Raw genomic sequence first — 22965 nt, forward strand, 5'->3', positions numbered from 1 at the left:
ACTCTCCAATGGGCTGATACCTCAGATACAATCAGCCTCCTTATTGAAGCTTACAAGGCACAGTAAACATTCTACAAATGTTTCTTGAATATTGTTAAATATATACACAGAGGGGGAAACGTCTGAAAAACTGAATACCAAACTGCAGTTATGTTTACTGTTAACTCGTTCAATGGCAACTTTTATAACTAAGAAAAAAATTATTTACATTTTGTAAAGAAGGAGAGGGAGAGAAGGCTAATAAGAAAAGAAGGACATCTGTTTCCAGGTAAACTCTACTCTAAAGACCAGTTATTATTATTTTTGTACTGTTTTCCTCTCCTAATTCAAGCAGATTTTCACTTACTTGTCTTGCAAAAGGTTGGTAGCAAGAAAGAGAACAAAAAAAGATACTTTTTACCACATGGCTTTCTTTTTTTCAAAGAGCAAAACCCATTGAGGAAAATAGGGCATGCTGACAGGAAAGTGCCTCAGATGGAAGGTGAGCAAGGGATTTCCTTCTAGAAAAAAAAAAAGGCCTTAGGTTAGGGGGAAGAGAGATCTAAGGTGCCTTGGAAGAAAGGCCATGTGCAGCCTTGGGAAGCTGGGCACCTAGATTCTGGGCCCAGGGCTCCCAGTTTTATAGGTTTCAGGGTTCCAAGAGCCAAAGGGAAAGTGAAAGACCACAGCAGTCTCAGTGGAACCAATGTAGATAATTGTCCAATACAATATGTTGGCCCTGCATAAGACTCAGATCTTGGCACAAGTTCACAGGGCATGAGGGAGATCAGCCCAGAATGGCAGAGACTAAATTTCCTGCCAGCTCAAAAGGCTGGGTGTCCAGAGCCAAAATGAAGTTGATTTATAAAAACAAAAAAAGTTATATTTCTTGAATGCCTTCCTTTGTGTCTTAAGACTTAAACCCACTATCATCTTACACAAAAATATGCAAAGGATACACCACTTTCATAAATGAGTACTGATTCAATGTCATTCCTGTAATATTGTCACTCTTACTCATATGTATTACATGCATTCCAGTATGCTTTCCTAGGGCAAAAAGTGGAGGGCAAAGGGTGGAGCAATGACAGTGCCGGTGTTGTCCCAGCGAATGCATCTCATCCAAGCTTATCAGCTAGTACACATTTCAGTGGGCAAACGCCTAAGAACCAGTTCTCTATGTCTGTTCCATTCTGACTTAACTACAGTTTGTAATAACAGTTTGTTATTTGCAGTCCTAACCAGGCCTACTTCAGAAACTTGGACATAGGGAAATGACATGGCACAGTGGTTGAGAGCACAGGTTCTTAGCTAAAACTGGGATGGAAACTAAGTTCTGCCAGTTATGTGATATGGAGCAAGTTTCCTAATCCCCCTGTTTTCTTATCTGGGGATCATTCTTACTTGAGGGGGTTGGTGAGGAGTAATTGTGTTCATTTTAAGGTGCTTAGCACAGTGCCTGTCACATTGTGGGTTTCTATTAAATGTTAACTGTTACTACTAGATTTTATTATAGTAGGCACTTAGAAAATGCTGAATGAACGAATGAATGAATGAATGTCTTACCCTCTGGTCCCTCAAGAGCAGAAAATTATACAAGAAATTGACCGGATTATTCTCTACTTAGGTGCTGTTCCAGACCAAATTCTGCCACACCTTATTTTTGCTATTAAGACACATATATTATATTCAGGCCAGGCACAGTGGCTCACACCTGTAATCCCAACACTTTGGGAGGCCAAGGCAGGCAGACTACCTGAGGTCAAGAGTTCGAGACCAGCCTGGCCAATGTGGCAAAACCCCGTCTCTACTAAAAAATACAAAAATTATCTGGGCGTGGTGGTGCACATCTGTAATTCCAGCTACTCAGAAAGTTGAGGCCGGAGAATCGCTTGAACCTGGAAAGTGGAGGTTGCAGTGAGCAAAGATCGCGTGCCACTGCACTCCAGCCTGGGCAACAGGGCGAGACTCCATCTCAAAAAAGAAAAACAAGACACATACATTCAGGTACTTCTCACATACACTGAGGCATTAGCAAGGTGCTACATGGAGTCATGCCTGCTGTCCCACTTGGTGACCAATAGTCAACATTAGCAAAAACTTTAACCATGATGAGGAATATTGGTTATGGTTATACCAAAAAAAATTATTCTGGAAATGGTGTTTTCTGTGGCACTCAATCTTTCACTTTTGGACTCAGGTAGTATTAGAATAAGTCAATTCTGGGAATCATGGGAAATCAATAAATGTGTTGTCTTTCTTCTGGGGATGTATTTAAAATAACCCTCAGCCAACAACTCAACAGAATGACCAGCTGGACAGCAGCCATTTGAAAATGCTCCAATTTCAAGAAATTGTGTTGATAAATCACTTTCCAAATATTCTCTAGAAAAATTCCTATGATGAAAGAAAAATGAAGCATGTATTTATCATCAGTCCCTCTATGTTGCCTTCCCACTAAAATTCAGAACAAAAGTCACAAACATGCCGTATTTTCTCAGATCTCTGCACAGTGCCCTGAGCATGGAATGTCCTCCACACCTCCCATTTCACCCAGCCCCGTAATCCCAGCGAGTCACAGCTATAGAGTGCAGAGATTAGTAGTTGAATTCAAATCCCAGCTCCATATTCCCAGACTGAATGACATCGGGCAAAGTTATTTAACTTCCCTGTTAATCAGCTTCCTCTAGGGATGAAGATTACACCAACCTTGTGGGCTTTGGAAAAATTAAATAGCTTAATATTTGGAAAATGCATAGAATAGGGCAGTTCTGGCACATAGTGAGCATTATATAAGTTGTGTCATTATTGTCCTTCAAGTCCTAGCACCAGTTTCACAGAAACCTGAAGGTTTGTTCATTCCTCTGGGCAGGGTTATGCACCTCCTTCTCCATGCTTGTACTTGTCTCTACTGTAATATGTAGCACATTCAATTACAAAGGTTAGTGTATACGTCTCCTTTGCCACTATGCCAAAGTATAAGGAGTACAAAGGCAGTCATTTTACCTTTTTTTTTTTTTTTTTTTGGAGATAGGGTCTCACTCTGTTGCCCAGGCTGGAGTGTAGTTGTGTGATGTCGGCTCACTGCAATCTCTGCCTCCTAGGTTCAAGCAATTCTCCTGTCTCAGCCTGCTGAGTAGCAGAGACTACAGGCGCACACCATCATGCCTGGCTAATTTTTATATTTTTAGTAGAGATGGGGTTTCACCATGTTGGTCAGGCTGGTCTCAAACTCCTGACCTCAGATGATCTGCCCGCCTCGGCCTCCCACAGTGCTGGGACCATGAGCCACCATGCCCAGCCCATTTAACCTTTAGAGTCTTCAAGTCTTACAACAGACCTGTGAACATGGCAGATGCACAATAAATATTTAGTTAATGTATGAAAGCATTAATTAAATGCTATTTAAGCTTTTCAAGCTTCTCATTAAGTCAGTATTTTCCTCTCCTTGTATGAAACTGTTGAGTAATGGCTATTTCTGTAGCTGCTTCTAAAGCCAAATGAGGAAACGTTTTGAGCTAACTCAGAGACTGTACAGTACGATAATCATTGGTATCATAAAAATTCATTATTAGCCCTGTTAACAGAGTGGATAAATATCCTTGCTGGGACAGCAGTGTCTTGGCCCAGTAAGTGTCATCTATAGAGTGGACTCTTAGAGTTTCCTCAGGCAGCTCTCCAGCAGTGCATCCCTCCAGCATTGCTGGGATATGGGACATGTCACAGCTCCCAGAAGAGATCTCCCAGTGGCTAGTCACAGTCAATCTGCAAACAGAGAAGGGTTTTGGCAAGAAAGTGATCCAAGGAGACACTGAAAATAGCAAGTTCACTGAAGGCCAAGGGAACTTCCCCTTGTGAAAGTAAGAAAGGATGATGAAATAAAAAGTTTACTGGCAGTGAAAAGAAAACATCCTGTCTGAGTTGAATTGCAACAGGGGAGTCAGGGAAGGCTCCAGCCACCTTGGAAAGGCAGCGTGGAGCAGCAGGGAAGCCACCAGATTTGGAATCCGAATGGTCAAGTCTCAGTTATTCCATTTGATGAGCGCACTTTCTCCTCTTTAAAATGGAGACTCAGCCTGGTGCAGTGGCTCATGCCTGTAATCCCAGCACTTTGGGAGGCTGAGCTGGGTGGATCACCTGAGGTCAGGAGTTCAAGACCAGCCTGACCAATATAGAGAAAACCTGTCTCTACTAAAAATACAAAATTAGCCAGGCATGGTGGCGCATGCCTGTAATCCCAGCTACTAGGGAGGCTGAGGCAGGAGAATCACTTGAACCCGGGAGGCAGAGGTTGCAGTGAGCCAAGATTGCGCCATTGCACTCCAGCATGGGCAACAGGAGCGAAACTCCATCTCAAAAAATAAAATAAAATAAAATAAAATAAAATAAAATAAAATAAAATAAAATAAAATAAAATAAAATAAAATGGAGACTGAAACAAAGAAAACTGTGAAGCACAATATGAATGTAAGAATTTATCCTGTGTTGTTAGAAAGGCCCCTACACACAGGAATTCACAGAAAGGGTTCCCACCCTGAACAGAGGTCTTTCCATCTTCTCCACTGGAGGGCTGAAAGGGATGTCTCTGCCTCCTTTTCATTAAAATTAGCAGGTTCTTAAGAAATGAGGGGGGACAACAGGATTGGAGGCTTTCATGAGACAAAATTGACTAGGAATTTCCTTAGGAACCTGCTTTTGGGAGGCACTATGTAAACCCACACAGTGTGACTTAGAGCCTATGAGGAACTTTCTTACGTTAGGCTCAAACATTAAAGATGCAAACTGCCTGTGGTGCGATGCTGGAGCTGCTGTCCCCACCTAGCAAGAACAGACTGTGCACATCTCTTCCCAACTCCTTGAAATCGGCCCTGGTACAAGTGTTTACCTCATGGTAATTGACAAATGCTACAAATCAGGGTGTCTTTTCTTCTCTGTCTCCAGGAGCTTGCTTATGAGCACACCTCTGACTGAGGTCCACAGGACTCAAGATTCCTCCAGCCACCACTCTCCACTACAAATGCCACAAAAATGAAAGTTTGACCACACAGACACATAAGTACTAGATGGGAAACACTGAAGAGATACACCATGAGGAGGGAGAAAAAACCAAAAGCCAAAAAATCTTAGTGTATCAACTGCACATTCCTACCACATGGAGATCTGGCAATGAAGTGTCTTGAGGATTTTGGGGGTTTTTTTGGTTTGTTTTTTAAACTAAGAATAACTGTAATATGCCAGAGAATTTTGAATCAGCCTTATCTGTAGTCTCAAATGAATATATTCAAAAGTCACATTATAGCAGAAATTCAAATATCTTGATTGCATATTGAGGATAATATAATGGTGGAACAACTAGTTTGTCAAATAGGTGATCAGGATGGAATAAAAATGCATTCTTGGTTGTCTTCTATCCCAATGAGCTAAAGTAATATTGCATTTATAACTTTTCAATACATTATGGTCATATTGTTTCCTCATGCATGTTTTATTTGTTCTTTTTATAGCTTAAATGAATTGTTCCTTTTCTTCCGGAACTCTAAACATTATGCTAGGTTTTCAAGGCTGGTGCTTGTGATAGGGGAAGAGAATAATGCCTGTGTGTGTAAGGTGCTTGATGTTTCTCAGAGGCCTTTCTTATATGCAATCCTCATTTAATCTTTATACACACCCTCCAAAGCAAGGCATACCCATTTTTAGACAAGGAAAAAGATGCTCACATGGTAAGAAGAGCTACTGGAATCTGGACCCTGCTGTCATTATTGCTTCTGGACATTAGATGCTGACTGTTATAGCCATCGATAATGCTGCCACTAGAATGATGGTCAAATTATCTCTACTTCTTTGCATCATTCTTACAGTCATAAAATTCAAGACAAGAACGTCTGCTTAACCGAGCTTAGGTCTCATGTACATGCACTAACCGGCAAGATTTCAAGTGAACCAGCACCTTGTCTTTTTTGGGCTTCTGCTGTGAAATGAAAATCCTTCATCTAACAAGACACAACATGGTACATTCTCCAAACACAGGAGGAAGTTTAAATTCAGAAGAGCAGATTTTATTATTACCATTATAGTGAGCATCTATTCTACCCATGGGAGCCTATCATCTTTTGAGTCTTTTCTCTATATTTGAAGACATATCCAAATTATGAGTTGCTATATAGGAGTCACAGTGCAAATTTCCAGCTGCCCTTGCAGCTAGGATTCAGGCACATGAATTAGTTGGTGTGAATCAAGGACACCATATCATTATAAGATTTTGATTCAAGGCCAGCTGCAGTGGCTCATGCCTGTAATCCCAGCACTTTGGGAGGCCGAGGCAGGCAGAAGACTTGAGGTCAGGTGTTTGAGGCCAGCCTGGCCAACATGGTGAAACCCTGTTTCCACTAAAAATGCAAAAGTTAACCAGGGATAGTGGCAGGCGCCTGTAATCCCAGCTACTAGGCTGAGGCAAGAGAATTGCTTGAACCTGGGAGGTAGAGGTTGCAGTGAGCTGAGATTGTGCCACTGCACTTCAGCACTGGCAACAGAGTGAGACTCAAAAATAAAAATAAAAAATAAAATAAATAAAAAATAAAATGACACTAATTTATTTTTAAAAATGTTTTTGATTCAGAAGGAAGCAATAAGAAGAAAAAGGCTCTGCAGAAAAGGGACCTTGTATCTTTGCAAATTTGCTGGTGAAGGGGAGGCAGAGGTATCTGGTTTTTTTGTGGTGGCTCTTTCCCAGGGATTACAATAGGGTATTTTGGACACAAAAGCAATAACTGTGGAACAGCAGCATTTTTCCATTAAATTTGTTGTTTAGTTTGGGATATTGTTCCTCAAGGCTTATTCTGAAGCCCAGTTTTCTAGTTCACTCAACAGTCCTGTGATCCACACAATATTTTGAAATAAAACGCTTTTCTACTGATTCAACAAGAATCAGCATCTGTTGTTTGGAGCCAAGAACTTTGATTAATACAGTTATATTTCCTATCTCTCAGATGTGGAAACTTATGTTTTGAAAGGTTAAATTGCTGAAGATGACAAAGTCAGTCAATGACAGGGCAAAGATTTGTACCTGGACTGTCATAATCTCAAGCCCATATTCTGATGCAAAAAGAGTATACCATAAGGTCATAAAACTAATGAGTTGTGCTTGAGTTTTTTGCTTTAAAGTTAGTATAAATTATAGAAGGATCTAGTCTAACCTAAAGCTCTGCATAATAAAATATCAAGTGGAGTCCACAACCCAAATCTTCTGCTATGTAATCAAATGTGCTTTCTGTGATGCTTCACATCATCAAAATCCTATCACATTTTGCTTTACGTATTTTGAGACTAATTTTTAAGTGCATTTGTGTTCAAGAATATTATACAGAGAAGAGATTACCATTATTTCTTGCATCCAACACCTCTCTGTATTCAATTTCCATCTCTTACTGAAGTATATCTTTTAATAATTCTTTCAGCCAGGGTCTATTTTTGAATTATTTATCAGAAAAAAAAATGCCTTTATTTTTGCCTCATTCTTGAATGATGCGTGTTTTCTGGATAGTATCTTTAAAAGATGGGCATGTATGCCCCTTCTGCCTTCCTTGCAAACTCTCCTGCCCCTGCGCCTGCCTGCGATACAGACATGAGAGACAGAGCTAAAGTAGCCATATGGGATCCTAAAATAGAAGCCACAAATGGAGAATAACAGAGCCACTCTACCAGCTCTTGACATCTGGACTGTCACTTGGGAAAGAAATAAATTTCTATCTCTTTTAAGCCTCTGTATTTTGGGGTCTGTCCTTTTTAAGAGAAAACAATGTCTACTATGTCTTAACAGTTGTATGCCTGTTTGCTCTGCTCTCTTCTTTCCTTATGCCTTCCTCAATATAGATGTGTACGGTCCCCTGGTACACACTCCCAACCCCCACCTTCACTTTTATTTCTGGGTCTTAACCAAAACCACAGAGTGCCTTGACTGCTATGTGACCTGGCCAGCTGCAGTTTTTTTCCCAGCGAATTTGAACCCTAACCAGGGCCTTGAACATCCCCAGGTACTGATACAGGTATCTAGGCTTACTAGAGAGAAACTGGCCCTGAACCTGAGCCAAATTCCTTAAACCTTCATATAAACTCCACACCCTGACCCCCTTACTGCTGACACACCTAGGTAGAACACCCCTTTCCTCTCGCTGTCCATGGGAAGGATTGCTGTAGCCCACTCTGTACACAAATTCCCAATAAATGCTTTGGACTGGTCACCCTGGCATTTAGTGCTCCTTTCTTTGGAATCCCAACCAGCCCCATCTCAGGATGGTTTGGGGCACTCACTTGTGAGAACTCCCCGGTACTGCTTTTGGGGTGACTCCAGTCACCAGTTGAGTAAGACAAAACAATAAATGTGTGAATACATGAATGCACATGACCTCCTCTTACTTCAATTTCTCCTCTTTATGTCATATTTTTCTATCCCGTTATTTCTCTGTGCTTCTGTTTGGGTGATTGCCTTAGTTCTTTCTTCCAGTTCACTTGCTCTCTTCAGAAGTCTAATCTGCTATTTAACATGTCCCTTTGAGTTGTTAATGTCAACAAATATATTCTTAATCTCTACACTTTCGTTCTGGTTCTTTTACAAATAAACCTGGTCTTTTTTAATGACAAAATATTCTTCTGTTTTATTCCTTCCTTTATGTCTCTGACATTTAAGAGATACTTGCATTAGGCCAAATGTTTATATTCCCCCACCACAAAAAAAAATTCATATGTTGAAATCCTAATCCCCAACATGATGGCATTTGGTAGATTCACGTCTTTATAAAAGAGCCCAGAGAGCTCCCTCACCCTTATCGTCATGAGAGTACATAGCAAGAAGACTGTCCTCTATGAACCAGAAAGAGCGCCCTCATCAGAAACCAAATCAGTGGGCCACTTGATCTTGGACTTCCAGCCTCCAGAACTGTGAGAAATAAATGTCTGTTGTTTGTAAGCCACCCAGTCTATGGTATTGTGTCATAGCAGCCCAAACACACCAAGACAATACTTATTTCATAGCCTCATTCAGAGTTTTTAAATTAACCCAGTTCTTGGATTGCTGATTTCCCCATTTATTTTATCTTCAGGTTTCCCTTCAGGGTAATTCATTCAGTTCTTAGTTTTGTATTAAGAGTTCATCTTTAGCAGGGCTGGTTATCTGACCACACACCTGTGTACCTAAATCGTAGAAACAGCCCAACATGGCACTTTGTTTCCGGTGAAATTCTAAGGATTCCATTGTCCTGGACCAGATTTCATGGTAATTTCTTAGAATGAGATTTCTATATCTCCCAGATCCTACATCTACTCATGGTAAATGCCTGGGAAACACATTTTTCCCACCCACAGCCATAGACCAACTACAAATTTCCTTCCTCCTCTTCATAACAATTGTCAGTATTTTCCATAGTCCCTTCCTAACGGATGAGGCACCCCTTCTCCTAGGCTCCAGGTATTATTGACAAGCCTGTGTCACAGAATTACCACATAAAATACAGGAAGTCCAGTTAAATTTGAATTCCAGATAAACAACTTTTTTTTTTTTAACCATAAATATGTTCCTTTCAACTTGTAGGACATACTTACCCTAAAAAATGATTCATCATTTATTTGAAATTCTAATTTAACCAGCCACCTTGTATTTTAATTTGCTAAATCTGACAATTCTAGTCATGGTGTCCTGCCTAAACTTCGCCTGAGGCCCCATGTCCTATCTCCAGATGGGCCTCCACACCCAAGACTCCGGATCCTGGGACCTATGTGCCTTTCTAGCAACATCAGCCACAGTTATTACTCTGGCTCTGAGTTTTCTTTTCACATTGAGAAATAGAAGATTTCCCTTACTTTTTTCAATACTGGTTGTAATGGACGGGTGTGGTGGCTCATGCCTGTAATCCCTGCAATTTGGGAAGCAAGGTGGGTGGATCTCTTGAGCTCAGGAGTTTGAGACCAGCCTGGGCAACATGATGAAACCCAATCTCTACCAAAAATACAAAAAATTAGCCAGGCACGGTGGCATGCACCTGTGGCCCCAGCTATTTTGGAGGCTGAGGTGGGAAGATTGCTTGAGCCCAGGAGGCGGAGGTTGTGGTGAGCTGAGATTTCACCACTGCACTCCAGCCTGAGTGACACAGTGAGACCTCATCTCAAAAAACAAACAAACAACAACAACAACAACAAAAATCATGGTTGTATATTTTAAATTGCTGCCACATATCATCTAGATTTTCTATGTGACAGTAGTGGGAGAGAAGGCTTCTCCATGTCAGCTAGTCTGCCATGTTGTCAGAAATATTTTAATTACTTCACACCTGCCATCATCCTCCACGTGAGCACTGTACTATGCCATGAAAAAAACTGAAGCACAGAGTGGTGAATTCATCCAAATTAGTTGGAGACAAGGGAATGTCCAGGAACAAGTTCTCCTGACTTGTACTTCAGGGATGCCGCCCAGCTCATTCTTTCTACAGGACGGGTTCGCCAAAGAAAGGCAAACAGTTCCCAGTTTTGGCTAAGGTTGGACTTCCCAAAAACCTGGGTATTCAAGGATTTTCTTTATATTTTTTGGGCACAGGAAGGAAGTAAAATTCTGACTTCCTATGTTTTACCGGGCCAAGTCATAGATGAAAGGCTAGATGATGAGGTTAAAATAGAAAATTATTAACTAGAAAGGGTTGAAACGTCTATTTTAAAACCTTAAATTAGTCAAAACCTAGGGAATGGAAGACACAGAGTCATAGGATGAGAAAATAATGTGGTTTTGTATTGAAATGTTTCAGAGAAAGGCCCCTTTCAAAACAGTTCTAAATAAAGTTCTTGGAACAGAATAAAACTATTTTGTTTTCACTTTAGACATGGAAAATCCCTTGGACCAGAAATTCCAAAATCCTCTCTACATATTTTCTGATTTTTTTCAATAATTCCACATCCTCTGCATGGTTTCCAGGCAGAGCCTAATTTGGCCTTGATCCTGCATGCACCAAAGATCTCCAATTCCAGCCTTTGACATAATTTCACCATGAAGTTTTACTTTCTGTTCCTGTATACTGTGTTAAAGGCATCAGTTTGTTCAAGATAAACATTTAAAATCATCACAATTTTTGAAACTCTGTTTCAGCACATCTACACTTACTTCTACATTTTTCTTATTTTTATTTTTAGTATTCCAGACGTCTTAAAAATTAATCCATGCCCTGGGCTTTCCACCCACTCTGGCAGGCTCTGCTGCTAAAAATTCACGTTGTATAAGCCTTAAAGAGTATGTGTCCCTCCCAAACAGCTCCCACATGAATATGAGTTTAAGGAAAGAAGGTATACATTTTGCTAATATAAATCATTTATAATTCAAAAGAAAAAGGAATAATACTTCTCGTGTTTGTCTCTGGTCCCAGAAGTTACTTGTCCCACAAGACCTTTGGCTCTAGAGATGGCAATCTAATTTATGACAATCACAACTTTCAAAGCAAATTAAATCAGAGAACTGTAGAATTTTAATATATGTCTTATTACAAAATAAACCATGTAACTTGGAAAACATTTGGAAATTTCAAAAAAGCATAAAGAAGTGGAAATCATGTATCACCTCACCACTCAAATGTGTTTCTGTGAATAAAACATGTTTTTATGCATAAAACACATTTTAACAAAATGGAATCATACTCTTCAAGTTTTCAAATTTGCTTTTTTCACTTATCTATGTATGGTGAACATTTCCCACAGCATTACCTATTTTTACAGTAACACTTTAGTGACTATACATTCCATTTTATTAATATGTGTTTATTTCATCAGTCCTCTCCTTGGGGGCATTTAGATTGTTCCCAGTTTATCCTAACGCTGTGATAATTATCATTGTAGTAAAGTTATTCTTGCAGTCAGCTATGATTATTACGTCCTTAGGATAAATTCCCAGAAGTGAAACTGATTGGTTGAACAATATGCACATTGTCAAAATTTTAGGTACACATTGCCAAGTTACCTTGTAAAAGGTTCATAATCCCACCAGTAGTGTATGAGAGTACCTATTTACTATTAGCTTTGAGGAATTTTTTATAAACAAGTGATCATCAATAATGCAAAAGTATTTTTCATTTATGAAAAGGATTTACAACATGGCTCCTTTAAATAGTGAGCTTCCTGGTACATTGAAAACATTATTCAATTTAAAATATGATTTTAAGTTTCTGTAGAAATTATCTGTAACACAACTAATAAAGAAAATAAGGTATTTCTCTATTTGATTTTTTTTAATGGAGAATGCTACCTTTCAAAGGACTCTCTTTCTGTGTTCATCCAGCCTGAGAAGAGATACCACAGTTCAGCACCATTATTCTGTTCATAATCCATCTTCTATTTCATATTCCATTTCCCGTCATGCACTGGATAAACACGGCAGCACTGACATGATGAGAAGCCTTCCCTGAAGACTGCAGCCCACACTCATCTATCCCTTCACTGAACTCCTATTATACTTATTGTCTGTACCACACAATTAGCACTTTATTATATACTGTCTTGTTCTCTAATTGTCTGTACCACACAATTTAGCACTTTATTACATTCTGTCAGATTCTGTAATTGTGTCATTTATTTTTATCGTATCTCTCCAACTAGATTACAAGCACCAGGGTGGCAGGGACGCTGTCTGGTCCTGCTTTGTCATTCCACATGGCACCAAACACCGTGTCAAGCCCAACAAGGTAGGCCTTCAATACACGCTGGCGAGTTTATGGGTTGATGGTGGGTGAGTGAGTTGGGAGATTTGTTGGCTGACTTTCTGGTGGGCTTTAAGTAGGCTGAGTTATCTGGAAGGTAGAGTAGGAAATATTAATTGATAAGGTACTGAGTAATAGAAAATTCAGGCACCATGGTCATTCCACCTACTGTCCATCTGTCCAACCTGCTTTGTTGCCTAGTAAGTCATTTGGTTCTCTCCACTTAAATTTTTCTGTATATAGTCATGCATAACTTACAACAGGGATACATTATGAAAAACACGTCATTAGGCAGTTTCATTGTTGTGTGACCATCATAGAGTGTGCCTACACAAATGTAGACACTATAGCCTACTGCAAATCTGGGCTCTATGGAGTATAGCCTGTTGCTCCTGGGCTACAAACCTGTACAGCATGCTACTATACTGAATACTGTGGGTGATTATAACACAATGGTATTTGTTTATCTAAACATAGAAAAGGTAGAGTAAAAAGACAATACAAAAGACTTAAAATAGTACACTTGCATATGGCACTTACAATGACTGAAGCTTGTAGGACTGGAAGTTGCTCTGGGTGAGTCAGTGAGTGAGTGGTGAGTGAACGTGAAGGCCTACAACAATACCGCACGCCACTGCAGACCTTATAAACATTGTACACATAGGATGTACTTCATTATTTTAGAAAAATATTTCTTCAATGATAAACTTAGTGAACTGTAACTTTTTTACTTTATAAACTTTTAAATTTTTAAAAACTTTTTGACTCTTTTGAAATAACACTTCACTTAAAACACAAACATTGTGTAGTCGTACAAAAATATTTTCTTTATAAGCATTTTCGTATTTTATTTATTTATTTTACTTTTTGAACATTTTTGTTAAAAACAAAGTCACCAAAACACACCTTAGCCTAGACCTGCACAGGTCAGGATCATCAATATCACTGTCTTCCACTTCCACATCTTGTCCCACTGGAAGGTCTTCAGCAGCAATAACACACACGGAGCTGTCATCTCCTATGATGACAATGCTTCTTCTGGAATACCTGCCAAAGGACCTGCCTGAGGTGCTTTCACAGTTAAGTTTTAAAAATATAAGTAGAAGCAGTACCCTCTAAAATAACAATTAAAAGTATAGTAAACACATAAGGAACACTTATTACCATTATAAAGTATTATGTACTGTACATAATGCATGTGCTATACTTTCATAAGGCTGGCAGTGTGGTAGGTTTGTTTACACCAGCATCACCACACCCACGAGTCTGTGCTATGTGACAAAAGCTATGTTATTAGGCAATGGGGATTTTTCAGGTCCATTATAATCTTACAGGACCACCACCATATATGCAGCCCATTATTGACCAAAACGTCCTTATGGGGTGCATTACTGTTATGTAGAACAGAGAAACCAGAACAAGTGACCAGACAATATCGTTTTAAAAATTACTGGAAATCACATTATTCCTCTGATGATTTTACACTATAACATTCTCTAATTGGGGAGGCACTGCTGTGTAGAGGAAAGAAGCCATGCTTTGGAATTAGAGAGACTCCTTACCAGCTGTGTGATGTTTAACACCTCTCTCCCTCTCTCTCTGCTTCCTCATCTCTGAAATTATTGTGATTATGATTATTTGTGATACTGCCACTGAGTATCTGTAAGTCTGCTAGAGTATTCTTATTTTTCCCAATTTCTGCAACTATCATGACTTGAAGGAAGTGTTAAGTATATTATTACCATAATAAATATAATTAATACCTCTGTTTGTCTCACACACTACTTGAAGAGTTTCTGCCTAGACTGTGATTAATGGGTTTGCTTCTCAGTATGTGTAGAGAATAAAGCCAGATAAAGTTACATAAGTTATCTTTTTTCCTGATTGAAGTCATTTACATATCATGGTCTATCACATGACATCAGATTATGTCCAGTAAATAATAACAGAAGAAATGCCCAATATTCAGCATTAACAAATTTGTGCCTCAATCTGTCACGTTCACCTCTGCTACAAAAACTTAGGTGAACCGAGCATGGAGTTAATTATATTTCTCTGAATTTGGAATGATAAAAATAAAATGTCCTGTCCCTGTGTGTCATCTGCTTTCCCCTGTCTAATCAATATGTTTTGCCATGTTCTATCCTTTTGTGTTTTTGACCTTGTTTTTTTCAACTGGCAGGTACACAATAAAATGTAACTAGTCACCTGGCTCTTCAACATGTTATTCTTTCAAAACAAGGTCAATGAAACCTCCCCCAAAAGTGCTATCCTAACCCTGGGTCTTCTCCAACCCTGAGGGTCCAAGGAGTCGAGAGAGCTGTGAGTGGCTGCTCTAGAAGGAAGTGGGTCCTCTTCAAGAAGAGCTTCTCTCCCTCTGCATGTGTTGGCAAAGATGGGCTGTTTCTTTTGGCATATCTCCGCTAATTGGGCTGTGTTCATTTATTCTTTCAAAAATATTTACCAAGGTCAGCTGTGTAACAGGCAGGGGACTGCATGCTGGAGATACAAAAATGAGCACCACACAGTTAGGAGCTCACTTTCAAGGAAGCCACAGTCTAACGGGGGAAGCAGACATGTCTGCAGACAAGTGCCACACAGTAAGATAGGCATTAACAGAATACGCATGGCCAGGCTATCAGCTTGAGCCCAGTAGTGCCCACCACAAACAGTCAACTTGGTCTGATAAATCTAAGGGAGCAGTTGACCTGGCTGTAGGTGCTGATTAGCCTGAAGCGAAGGTGACTGCCGGAAAATGGTCTCGTGGTATCTTAGAGTGGAGAAAGGAGAGTGGGAAAGGACAGCCTTGGGATGGGGGTGGGGTGACTTTGGTTCCCTGTACTTGCTCCATAGACTCATGCCTGACCTCTACAGAGAGAGAACCTGCAGGTAGAGAGGGAAGGGGCTCAAGTGAGACAATGAATACATGTCATGCTCTTTGGGGTCCCAAGTGAAAAAATGTGAGGCAAAGTGGAAGAGAAGAGGCTTCGTTCCACAACTTAGGAACAGTGCGGTTGATGGCCTTTGGGGCCCAGGGAGAAAGCAACTTTGACTGAGACGAGACACTGCCCCCCAGTGGCCTCGTGGCAGGAGGGGGTCAACAAGAAGCTCAAAGTGGAAGAACAGGCAAGAGAGGAAGCACATAGCAGGGATCACCATATCCTGCCTCCCAATAATAATGGGAAGGTGGAAGGGAGCAGTGTGTCCGCATTAGGCAGGTGGAGGCTCAAGCCATGTAAGTGTTACCACTAATATAAGAACTATTCTCATTAGGGCTGGTGTGTATAGGACACCTAATTCTCCATATGCACAAAAGTTGTGGGAACGCAAAAAAAAAAAAAAAAAAAAAAAAAGCACTTATTTTCTGATCATAAGATTAGGCAGTGTGATGCCGTGATGCCTATACTGGTTAATAATGGAATTGGAATTGAGGTCTGGTAGGTGGAGAGACAAGAGGCTCAAGATAAGCAATGAAAGGAGACTCAGACACCAGTGTTGGGGTTGGGGAGAACTGAGAGATTATGAGAGGGAGTTCAGCCAGGTCTTCCCTTCCCCTCAAACAGAGGGGCTTAAGAAGCTTAAGGAGAGCTCTCCGTGGAGGATTCAGCAAAATGGAACTAAAGGAAATGGCCTTGAGGCTAGAGACAGGTTGGAGGCAAATAACTAGACAGAAACGTCCACAAACAAATTCTAAAAGTAAGACTTATCTCCTAAGCTAAACAAAATGAAAATCTACCTACGTGCACATAAATAGGATTCAAACAAAAAATAACCTTTCAAACAGCACTAAAGGGCATATTGAAAAATAAGTCCCTCCTGCCCTCAGCCCCCTTCCCCAGAGAAGCAGTTGGTGGCTGCCTGGCATGGCCTTGGAGTGCTGCCCCCCAGAGTCTAGATCCATTATTACATAGATGTTAGGGGACCTCCAGAATCCCTTGAGCTCTAAAACCAGCACCCACTTCTGTGTCAGTGCTGAACCAGTTGTTAAATATTTTGAACATCACTGCTATCCTTGTAGAAATATGTGCACATATACAAGTATATCCCTACATACACCTCTGTTTCCATTTTCATACAAATGGAAGAACTGAGTAAATAGCATTCCACATTTTGCCTTTTTTTGTGCCTACTTGGTCCATCTTTAAATGCATGAATATACATTGTATATTTTTCTTTCAGAAATAACAGAATTTAGGTTACAGAGATAACAGAATACCTAAAACTGAGAAATGGAGCACAGGAGTAACACAAGAGACTTTGGAATAACCTCTGGGAGCTTTTCATTAGGCGCCAGTGACCCAGGCGACTGCGGAAACCACTCTGAAAGATGGAATCTAAGTGTGCTAGTCCAGGCTAACAGCACCCTGCAGGCTTAGGCAGAAGGAAAAAGGAGGGACGAGATCAGTCACATTTGCCCAGGAGGGATCTAAGCTTCCTAGAGCCCTGACTCTTAGTACCTAAATACAGCAGTTACCGAGAATCAAACCAGCCTCGGGTGGCACCAAGTTACATTTCAAATTTCACACTCTGAACTTTTTCTAGCGAGTTTTTCCTTCATTCAAAAGAGACTAAACACCTAAAATTTGTTTCTCCTAATTGTCCCATTTTTACCTCAAATGCCGAAGGAAACATAGAGTTTTATTCACGAGAGAGAAAATACTTATAAACTAAACTTGAACCAGATTTTAAAGTGTATTCTACATATTGGAAAGCCAAGAGCACTAGATGTACTCTTCTTACAGGTATGTTTATTTTAAAGACCCAAAGAACCAGGCGGGCGCAGTGGCTCACGCCTATAATCCCAGCACCTTGGGAGGCTGAGGTGGATGGATCACGAGGTCAGGAGATCGAGACCATCTTGACCAACATGGTGAAATCCCATCTCTACTAAAATACAAAAAAAAAAAAAAAAATTAGCCGGGCATGGCGGTGGTGCACTCCTGTAGTCCCAGTTACTTGGGAGGCTGAGGCAGAGGAATAGCTTGAATCCAGGAGGCGGAGGTTGCAGTGAGCCGAGATCACGCCACTGCACTCCAGCCTGGCGACACAGCGAGACCATGTCAAAAACAAACACAAAAACAAAACCAGTATGGGACAGGAGGCAGGAGTGTTAATTTTCCATGTCTCATTTCTATGTTTCTATACAACATATTTTCATTATTTTAATATAAATGAGAGAGAGGCAGACATTGAAGGAGAACATTTAAAATTGAGGGTGTAAACTGCATAGGAGGAGGACACAGAATGGGAGCAGAAAACTATTATCGAATACTTTTGTTATTCCCTGACGTCCCCAGAAATTTTCAGTCTAGATGAAGAGTCTTAAAGGAGCAATTTCTGCTGATAGACTGTCACCTAGTGGTGGGTTTTTACCTTATTCATAATATAAGTAGCTGCTGAGCTTTGGAATGTTTTTAGAAAACATGCTCATTACTCTTTAAGATCTCCAGGGAACCTTTTACAATACTGTCACAAGCAGAATGTAACTCACTTTTGTGCTTCCCAAAGGTCTAATGTCCTTGTAGGCAATAGCTAAAACAGGTTGCACATCCTTCAAAAGGAAGTTTTGCCTCTGTAATTATTTGAATATTGTCAAAGAAGCCCTGTAGGCAAAATTAATATTCGTTAACTTTCTCTTCTGTTTACAACTCATAGCACCCTCAGTGTTCTCCTTGCTAATGGCCAAACTAGGCCCATATTTTCAAAAGTTTTCTCCATTTTTAGGTGGTGACAAAAGAGTGTATGTAACCCACTGGCCACATTGGCCTAGAGATGATTCAGGACAAGGAAGTCACAAACTCAGCAAGACACAAAACAAGACAATGTTCCCCAAATATACGCCAGGAATCCATCCTGCTTGGTCACAAAGAGGCATTACGGTCCTCTTTGTCCAGTCCTTACTATCTGCGTGACACCAGACCTCTTGGCCAAGAGGGTTCCCACTGTTGCCTTAACCCTAGTCAACAGGGAGGCACCCGGCTCCCATCAGTGATAAAGTCTATGTTTAGGCCACAGAGCCAGCACATAGCTCTCAGTTATCAACATCCATTCTGTATACCATACTATTTCAACCATTTATGCAGTATAGGCACTGTATGTGTCACATGAAACAGAACAGACAGACCACATCCGCACCAAGAAGTTGTGATCAGAAGGGAAAGCACTGGGTGTTATGAGGAGAGGTTGTCACCTACATTGGGAAGATCTGAGTGAGGTCCCTCTTAGGAAGGTTGCATCTGAGTAGAAGTCAGTCAGATGAAAAGCATCCTTGTCACATGTCAAAGCCCTGATCTTGGTAAGGACTTGGGGCTTCTGAGGAACTGAACAGAGGCCAGATGCTATAAACTAACTTCACAGAAATAAAGAACACCACAAAATTCCAGGAGGCTTAAAATCTGTAGTCACAATAGCAGCATTATTCATAACAGCCAAAGAGTAGAAACAATTCAAATGTCCATCAACTGATGGGTAAATAAAATGTAGTATAGTTTTTTAATAGAAAAGATAAATAAAATGTGGTATAGCCATACAATGGACATAAAAAGGAATGAAATCCTGACTCATTCCACAATATGAATGAATCTTGAAAATGTTATGTATGCTAAATGAAAGAAGCCAGACGCAAAAGACCACATAGCACGGCTGGGTGAGGTGGCTCATACCTGTAATCCCACACTTTGGGAGGTCAAGGCAGGCAATCGCTTGGGCTCAGGGGTCTGAGACCAGCCTGGGTAACATAGTGAGACCTTGTATCTACAAAAAATAAACAAAAAATTAGCCAGGTGCAGCAAACACCTGTAGTCCCAGCTACTTAGTTGAGGTGGGAGGATCGCTTGAGCTTGGGAGGTCAAAGGTACAGTGAGCTGTGGTCATGCCACTGCACTCTAGCCTAGGTAACAGAGCGAGAACCTGTCTCAAAACACACACACACACACACACACACCATATAATTCCATTTGTACGAAATGTCCAGGACAGGCAAATCTATAGAAACAGATTAGTGGCAGCCAGGCGCAGTGGCTCAACGCCTGTAATCCCAACACTTTGGGAGGCTGAGGTGGGCAGATTACCTGAGGTTGGGAGTTTGAGACCAGCCTGACCAACATGGAGAAACCCCACCTCTACTAAAAATACAAAATTAGCTGGGCATGGTAGCACATGCCTGTAATCCCAGCTACTCGGGAGGCTGAGGCAGGAGAATCGCTTGAACCTGGGAGCCAGAGGTTGCAGTGAGCCAAGATGGCACCATTGCACTCCAGCCTGGGCAACCAAAAAAAAAAAGTGAAAAGAAGGAAAGAAATAGATTAGTGGCTGCTTACAGCTGGGGGTGGGGAGGGGAAAGAGAAAAATGAGTGACTACTAATGGCTAGGGTTTTCTTGGAGGGAGTGATGAAAATGTTCTAAAGTTGTGACACAGGTTGCACAATTCTGTGAATATACTAAAAACTACTGAACTATTATACACTTAAAATAGATGAATTGTATCATAGTGAACTATATCTCAATAAAGCTGTTACTTAAAAATCTGGAGTCACAGATCTTAGGTTAAGAACACCAAATATAACACATTTTTTTTTTCCTTCTAGCTCTTTCTCCTTAAGAACCCAGTAGGCATTCACTAAAGGGCTAAGCCAAAAGATAGCTGAGCATGGCCTCACTATGCTGCCCCCTCCTGGGTTCCCAAAGGTCCTCTAAAACCAAGCTTATGCACAGGACTTTTCCCTTCTCAAGAGATGTCCCTCTCCTAGTTAGCACTCACACTTAGAAGATAAACCCTAAAGGTCAAGGGTTTTTGTCCCAGGGCCAGCAATCAGTTCAACTTCTATTCATGGCCTGTTCCCTTCTCTGAAGACCTCTGAACTCTGATGAAAAAATAAACCCTACCTTTTCCATCAGCCCCATTGACACACCCATACAAGCCAGAATTTCCAGAAGTGACTCTCATACCTGGTTATGTGTTCTTCACAGCGAATGGAACAGACTCTTGCTCACCTGTGGACAGACCTTTTACTGGACCACAATAGGTAACAACACTTCAAGATCCAAATTAGGTCTCCTTCCTTCATAAGTGTTCCCCAATTTAGCAGTGTTTCAGCTGTTGAAAATCCGTTTTCTCTTTTCTGGTAAGTATATCCTTACCAGAAGATAAGGGGAAACTTTCTGGGTCCCACCCCTCACCCTCAGTCAGTTCAGGAGCCTGTGATGGGGGCATCACCTCCAGCTCCAAGGATAGAACAAATGACTGTTCTGACGAATTTCATTGCACCCTATCTCCCAAACACTTTCCCCTGCACTGGTGGATTTCAAATTTGAATTGTAGCAAACAAAAGTTGATGCAAAACCTGACATACATTTGTTTTAAATAAAGGAGAGTTGATGGTAGTAATATTTCCAAATCTCACCCTCTTGGCCTGCACATGGATAGACACTATGTCCTACACTGTGGGAAAAACAAGGAATAGGACATGATGCCTGCCTCGAACACCTTGCAGTGGAGTTGGGGGCAAGAAATAAAAGCACGAAAAGTAATGATGATTAAATAATACTATATAATAATAGAAGAAATCTCACAGAGCCTGCCACTTATCAGAAGAGGGTTAGAGGCCTGCAGCTCAGCACTGAGCCTTTTGATGCCTCTCTTCTAAGCCCTACTCATTGTCTGATATTTACCTTGGCTGTGACCTTCCCCAGTAAGACGTTTCTGGAACACCCTCCTGCCTCATCACACACACACACACACACACACACACACACACACACCCCACCCCTTTCAGCCCAGATTAGAGCTCAGAGTTCCTGTAATATCTCTGTACGGGTCTATCACTGCATTTACCATATTTTAAGAGAACGATATCTCCCCGACACTTCACAGTATAGGCTCTGAGTTTCATAAGGGCACAGAGTGGATACTCTAAGAATGCAGTGAGGTTCTCCCTACTCCATGCTCCTTTCTTCCATCTTTCGTTCACGGATGTCAGTCCTACATCAGTCTGCAGGATGTTCCTGTCTGCTCCAACTCCCTCCCCCAATAAGTCTCTCACACATCTAATCCCATCTTAGCATCTGCTTCTTGGCAAACACTAACAAATTATTATAAGGAATTACCTTGCACTACCATATTTATACAAAAAAGCAGTTTGTTCATGCATTTAGAATATTGGTTTGTTGGTTGACAATGTTAAGCCTAATGACCTATACCTTTTGGGTACTGACACACTTAATTTTGCACTTATTAAAGTGTGACTTTCCAAAAACAAAACAAAAAAACTTTCATTGTATCATTAGGATATGGTATAAGACTTGTTAACATTACAAAAAAAAAAAAAAAACCAAAACCAAAAACCATGCTGTAGCCTTAGGAGAACTTGCTTCATGTATCTAAGGGTTTTTCTTTTTCTTTCCTTTTTGTATTTATTTATTTTTTTCCTGCAGGATAACATAGTGTTAAAAGCACAAGCTTCTGGACTACTTGAAATCAAACCACAGCTTAATCAGCTCTATGGCCTTTGGCAAATTACTTCAACTCTTTAAACCTGTTTCTGATCTGTAACATGGAATGATCCTTGCTCATCTGTAACATATACATTTATAAAACAGGACCCACCAATGGGGTTATTTTAGGAATTAAATTTTAAAACGGCTAGAATGGTGCAGGCTGAGTAAGCACTGAACACAGTACTTATTAGCTATTATCTCTGGTGCTCTGTGCCATGCAAGAACTATTAGAATACATTTAAAAGCATTTTGCAAACTGGAAAGCCCTTTTAACAATTTAGTTTCTCTAAATGTAATAATAAGCATCAGCCATCTCCTTTTACGGAAAATTGAGGTGGAATCACATCAGCAAGAGAAGACTGAGGACTTGTCTCTGGCTCTGTTCCTGATTTATTAACACAGTACATGATCCTAGAATAACAGACTCCTGATATTCCTGAAAGTAGAGGCGGTTGGGTTAAAAATACTTTTCCCTTTCAAAACTCTTTCAAATATTCTCCAAAAGAAGCCAGAAAAGCTCCTGTATGAGTAGATAATTCACTTTAAAATTCGCTCATCAATCCTTAACACGAGAGTCTGCAGGGCTGGTGCAGCGGCGTCAGCCGGAAGAGAGCTGAACGCCGATGGGCAGTTGGGGTGTCTCCGCACGCCTCGGAAACAGCAGCCCAAACCTCACAACGCAGAACTACGAGATAGCGGGGATTGCAGAGCCCTGCGCAAAAGAAGGAAAATTAAGACGCAGCGGAGCCCAGGAGGTGTCCGCACGCGG

The 22965-nt window shown here is 40.7% G+C and overlaps 1 long non-coding RNA gene across 7 annotated transcripts; it reads right to left on the reverse strand.

Annotated features, from left to right (window-relative positions):
* Window positions 1-513: 513 nt before the first annotated feature.
* Window positions 514-22873, reverse strand: LOC139357865 (uncharacterized). 7 transcript variants are annotated; one of them, XR_011611793.1, is made up of 4 exons: window positions 19364-22659; window positions 13608-13748; window positions 12251-13343; window positions 514-3319 (listed from the first exon to the last, which is right to left on the reverse strand). It is a non-coding gene; the product is annotated as an uncharacterized lncRNA (long non-coding RNA). The 7 variants fall into 7 exon arrangements; XR_011611780.1 differs by having other exon boundaries at window positions 5697-13343; XR_011611792.1 differs by lacking the exon at window positions 514-3319 and adding an exon at window positions 22738-22873 and having other exon boundaries at window positions 3327-13343; window positions 19364-19454.
* Window positions 22874-22965: the final 92 nt, after the last annotated feature.

Source organism: Macaca nemestrina, chromosome 1, assembly GCF_043159975.1.
Source record: "Macaca nemestrina isolate mMacNem1 chromosome 1, mMacNem.hap1, whole genome shotgun sequence".
NCBI classification, from domain to species: Eukaryota; Metazoa; Chordata; class Mammalia; order Primates; family Cercopithecidae; genus Macaca; species Macaca nemestrina.